Genomic DNA, 6,494 nt, shown 5'->3' with positions numbered 1-6,494 from the left:
TGTGCTGTGGTTTGTCCAGAGGGTTTCCCCTAACATTGTGGTTTATGGGGAACATCTGCTTTTTCTCTAAGGGGCTAGAGCTTGAATGACCGAGGTCAGTCATGCGGGTGCTGTACGCCCACAGGACTGACCCCCAGTGAAAAGCCTGGACACTCCAGCTTGAGAAAGCTTCCCTGCTTGGAAACGCTCTGCACGCTGTCACACGTGGCTGCTGCGTAACTGCGTCTCGCACGGCTCCACTGGGAGAGCACACTGGGCGGCTTGTGCCTGGTTTACCCAGACTTGCCCCACGTGCCTCTGCTGGTTTTACCCTGTACCCTTTCACTGTAATACACCCCAAGTGCAAGTACAGCAGCTTCCCAGTCCCGTGAGTCCTTCTAGTGAATCTCTGAGGCTAAGGGTGGTCATGGGGACCCCGATACATCTTCCTTCCAAGTCTGGGATTTCACTCGTTTTCAGGAATTGTCTGAAATTTACTCCTCTCTATTTACTTTTTCCAACACTTGGCAGACTTTAAAGCACCTGGTCAACCCCCACACATCAGCTAATTGCAAAGTCTGACCTGGTCAATCATGACCAAGAGGCCACTGACACCATTTCAAGCAGAGGACTACATCTGACCTCTATATTTCGCCAGTCCATGTCACCCAAGCCAGCAATGGACATGGGCACGCCAGTCTTGGCTACCGCTTAAATGGCTGAGAAAGTGACAAGGGCACCTCACCATTTTATATCCTACCACAACAAAGCTGCCAGTAGGGTGGGGCATGACAGCTCCCCGCAATTTTCTGCTGCCAATCCTCCCCATCATCTCCCTCTCAGAAACCATACACAACTCTGCACAGACGTAATCTACCACATGGCTGCAGGAGACGAGCCTTTGTCCTTACCCTAGAGCAAGTCTCTTAGCTGCGATGTGGCTCCACCAGGGAGGCATGCCACAGATAATTTAATAGCAACATCAGAAAATGATTTCAATGTTAAAAAATACACGTAAAGCAAATTCTCTATAAAAGTCACTCTCACTCACTCTGATGTGCTTTCTTGAGTGAGAGAGAAAGAGCTGCAAGCATATTGGATGTCAAAAAATAAAAATAACCCACAGCCTTCCTTATAAGTATCAAGCATAAAAATTGTTTATATTGTTGATTTTGCTAGCCATGTGCTTTGATGTTCTCTGGCTCCTGCCCCCACACCTCAAATCTGTGACCTATTACTTTATTTTCTAAGAAAAGGATTTGAGATTTCATTGCCCTAGAGAAGTGGGTCACACATGTGAAATGCTATGTAAATGATAAACACTAGTCTTAAAATGGCTCCGAGTCACAGCACTGGGTAATATGAAGTTAAATGTATTCCCTATTTTATCATTTCTTCAATGATAAACTGCATGTCTCAAATCTGTACAGAATGTACACTTGTACTGCACTGACCCCAGTGGTAACTAAGATAAAGGCTAAATCCCCACCTTGTGTAGGAGCTAACAGGCCAGTGAAAAATTTCTATCACATATTAACATAGGGATTTTATGTTCTTGAGAAAATCTTAACATTTATTTACAAGTCTCCCAAATAGCTTCCCATCTATAAACCACAAGGAGTACTTAACATGTTTTGTTGAAGACCAGCAAAAGACTCAGAAATAGCGTGATAGAATGTAATGGAGCTGGTTGGCTCTCCTTTCTCTCATTAAAACAAACATTTATTTCTGTGTGTGTGTGTTTGTATATGTATGTTTTTTAAAATAAAAGGAGCATTTCAATTTTGTAGACATGTCTTCTATAAGTTCTGATGCTGTTCTTATTAAATAAATGTTAACTGCTTGGAATCCCAGGCACACACTCAAGTTCATTCCCTTTCTCCTCAGGCAGTTTCCATAATCCACAGCATTTTCATTTTAACAGTCCTCATTACTGGTATCATTTAATACTTGAGAGTTTGCTCAAGTCTACATCAATCTTGCTGATCCTGCAAACACTTATGTTGTTGACACAACACAATCTGAATCCATAGCTACTAAATGTAAAAAACTGAGAACTATTCCTTCACCCGACACATCACCAAGTACTAAGAAGAACTCTGTCAGTCACTTGTCCCGTCACAGAGACACAGCGCTGGAGAGACGTCAAGCACAGGGCCTTTCACCAGACCCCATTCCCTTCAATATGGTGCCGTCTCATCTATCTCCCTGCCTCCCATAGGTACTGCATCTTCTCAAAGACATTTGACACCTTAAGCTTACCCACTTTGAAGAGGAAAATGTGTACCTGGAAAACATCTTGTTAGACATATCTGGCTCATACTCCCTCACTAAAAAAGAGCCCTTTACCACAAGTAAATTTTAACTAACCAGAGACGGAGAATCTTCGCCCTCGGAAAAAGCAATAAAAACCCCTTCAGAATAAAATTTCTTCTTCAATTAAGCTTTAAATGTCTTTGAATGAGTCTAAATCAAGAAATAAAATCTCTCTTTACCTGATTGGAAAACTTCACGCTCACGTTACGTTGATTCTGTAGTGGGATATAGCGCTGAACAGGATCAATGTCTTTAGGACTGATTAATTCATCAGCTGAAAAAAAAGAAGGGAAATGACATTATCAAAAATGCATCTGTACAACACCATAATCCAACCAGACCTAATATATATCTATAGAACATTCCATTCAATAAGAGCAGAATATATATCCTTCTCAATGCAAATGGAACGTCTTCCATATGCTAGGCCATAGAACAAGTTTCAATAAATTTAAAAGGACTAAAATCATACAAAGTATGTTCTCTGACCACAATAGAATGAATTAGAAATCAATAACAGGAAGAAGTTTTAGAAATTCACAAATATGTAGAAATTAAACAACGTAATCCTAAATAACCAATGGGTCAAAGAAGAACCAAAAGGGAAATTAGAAAATACTTTCTAATGTACTTCCTGATGAGATGATTAAAATAATGAAGACATAACATAACTTATGGGATATAGGTAAAGCAATGCTCAGAGGGAAATTTGTATCTGTAAATGCTTATATTAAAACAGAAGAAAAGCCTCAAACCAATAACCTATTCTTCCACGTTAAGACAGTGGATGAAAAAGAGCAAACTAAGTCAAAATCAAGCAGAAGCAAGGAAATAATAAAGATTAGAGTGCAAATTAATGAAATAGAGTATAGAAAAACAATAAAGAATATAAATTAAACCAAAAGAAGATTCTTGAAAAGCTCAAAAGTTGACAAACCCTTAGCTAGACTGACCAAGAAAAAAAGAAAGAAGACAAATTACTAAATCAGGAATGAAAGAAGGAACATTACTACCACCTTTAAGGATTATAAGAGAATACTATGAACAGATGTACACCCAGAATTTAGATAACCCAGACGATATAGACAAATTCCTAGAAATACACATATTACCAAAACTGACTCAAGAAAAAACAGAAAATCTGAACAGATTTGTAACAAGTGACTGAAACTTCCCACCAAAAAAAAAGCTCAGAACATATGGCTTCACTGCTGAAGTCTACCAAACAGTTAAAGAAGAACTAAAAGGAACCTTTCACCAACTTTTCCAAAAAATAGTAGGGAGAACACTTTCCAACTCATTCTAAGAGGCTGGTATTACCCAAACACCAAAACCAAAGACACCACAAGAAAAGAAAATTACAAACCCAAATCTCTTCTGAATATAGACACAAAAATCCTCAATGAAAATACTAGCAAACCAAAGCCAGTAACATTTTAGGATTACACACCATGACCAAGTGAGATTTATCCCACAAATGCAAGGATAGCTTAACATCCCAAATCAATACTTGCAATACACCATTTCAATAGAATAAAGGACAAAAAACTACATGATCATCTCAGTAGACACAGAAAACACATTTGACAAAATTCAACATCCTTTCTTAATAAAAAGCATTCAACAAACTAGGGATAGAAGGGAACTTCCTCAACCTGATAAAGGGCATCTATGAAAAACTGATGGCTAATATCATACTCATGATCAAAGAGTGAATGTCCCAAAGATTAGGAACAAGACAATGATGTCCGCTCTTGTCACTTCTATTCAACATTGTAATGGAGGTTCTAGCCAGAGAAATTAGGCAAGAAAAAGTAATAAAACGCATCCAGATTGAAAAAAAGAAGTTACAGTAATTAAGACAATGTGGTACTGGCATGAAGATAAGACACACAGATCAACAGAATAGAATCGAGAGTCTAGAAATAAACCCTTACATTTACAGTCAATTGATTTTTGACAAGGGTGCCAAAACAATTCAAGAGGGAAAAGAATAAGTTTTTTTCCCCCACAAATTGTGCTGGGACAACTGGACATCCAAATGCAAAAGAATGAAGTTGGACCTTCATTCCTCACACCATCTACAAAAATAAACGGAAAATAGATCAAAAAGTTAAACGTAAGAGCTAAAATTATAAAACTGTTAGAAGAAAATATGCATAAATCTTTGTGACTTTGAATTAGACAAAACTACGACATCAAACCATAAATGACAGAAAAAATGAGATAAATTGGATTTTGTCCAAATTATAACCTTTTGTGCCTCAAAGGACACCATCAAGAAAGCAGAATGTTAGCCCACAGAATGCAAGAGAGTATTCGCAAATCATATATCTTGTAAGGAACTTGTACCTTGAATATGTAAAGAACTCTTAAAACTCAATAATAAAAAGACAACCTAATTTAAAAATGGCCACAGTACCTGAATAGACATATCTGAATAGACATTTCTCCAAAGATTTACAAATTACCAATAAGCACATGAAAAGATGCTCAACATTAGTCATTTGCGAAATGCTTATCAAAACCACAATGAAATACCACTTCACATCCATTAGGATGGCTATAATCAAAACAGACAAGAAGAAGGGTTGGAGAGAATGTAGAGAAATTGGAACCCTCATACATTGCTGGTTGGAATGCAAAATCGTTTAGCCACTTTGGAAAACAGTCTGGAATTGCTCAAAATGTTAAACACAGAGTTACAATATGACTCACCCCTAGGTATAGACCATACATTTCACCTATTTAAAGTTTACAATTCAGTGGTTTTCCACCCCTAGGTATATCCAAGAAAGCTAAAAACATGTCATTTTATGAATGAAACAATGTCAAACAATAATTTGTACATGAAAGTTCATAGCAGTATTACTCATAACAGCAAAAACGTGGAAACAACCCAAATGTCTATCTCCTGAGGAATGGATAAATAAATCAGATGTGGTATATACATACAATGGCATGTTATTCCACCACAAAAAGTAATGAGGTGTTGATTGATACATGGATGAACCTTGCAAACAATGAAAAAAAGTGAAAATAGACAGTCACAAAAGGCCCCACATTATGAGTCAAGGTACATGAAATGTCCAGAACAGGAAAATCTATAGAAAATAGAAAGTAGATTAATGACTGTCTAGTGCTGGGGTGAGGAGTCAGCCTTGGTGGTCTAGTGGTTAAGATCAGGTGCTCTTCCACGGTCGCCCAGGTTCGTTTCCTGATCAGGAACCACACGACCCATGTCACAGTTGTGACACTGTGGCGACTGGGTGTTGCTGTGATGCTGAAAGTTATGCCATTGGTATTTCAAATATCAGCAGGGTCGCCCATGGTGAAGAGGTTTCAGCAGAGCTTCCAGGCTAAGACAGACTAGGAAGGAGAACCCGGCCACCCACTTCCAAAAAATCTGGCCACGAAAACACCATGAATAGCAGCAGAACATTGTCTGATATAGCCAGGATGCTGGGGGGAATGGGGGAAGGGTGAAGTGATTGGGGGGAAGTGGGGGGTGACTGCTAAAGGGTATGAGGTTTTTTGGGGGATGATGAAAATTAAATTAATTAACTGTTTGTAGTGACAGTTGCACAATTCTCTGTGAATATACTAAAAACCACCGAATTGTAAACTTTAAATAAGTGAAATGTATGGTGTGTAAATTATACCTCAATAAAGCTGTTCTAAAAATAATGCATTTGCATTCTCAAGGAAGGAAATCATTTCACTAAGGGGAGTCAAAGTGTCTGCTGATGCTAAATTCTAATAGTCTTCTGAGATGGGGCGTTTTTTCTGGGGCGCTGACCAGCATGACGGTAATGTCTCCAACTGCTGCTATACTGTAAACACGGAAGCTCTTTTCATGTGGTAGTCCCTTGTGGCAACTTTTGATAAAATCCAAGGATACAACAAGGAACGCCACTTAGATTTTTGGGAGGGGAGGTTGAGAAGAAGGTACTAAGTCAGTGGTTCTTTGCTGTCTTCTGCTCTAACACACCTGAGAGGCCCATCAGCACCTGAGACTCACTGAGGCAGGGATTCTCCCTGGGCCTGGAAGAAACTAAGCTGGGGAGGAGAGAGTCGGTGGTGGGAAACCACAACTCAAATATAATTCTGCATAATCTCGTCAGAGGACAAGTTGGCAGTATTACCCAAATTTACAGCAAGCATACTCTGACCCAGCATTTGCACATCTATCAAGTTAT

This window comes from Diceros bicornis, unplaced genomic scaffold (assembly GCF_020826845.1).
Source record: "Diceros bicornis minor isolate mBicDic1 unplaced genomic scaffold, mDicBic1.mat.cur scaffold_200_ctg1, whole genome shotgun sequence".
Classification (NCBI taxonomy): Eukaryota; Metazoa; Chordata; class Mammalia; order Perissodactyla; family Rhinocerotidae; genus Diceros; species Diceros bicornis.
This window is presented reverse-complemented; position numbering follows the sequence as displayed.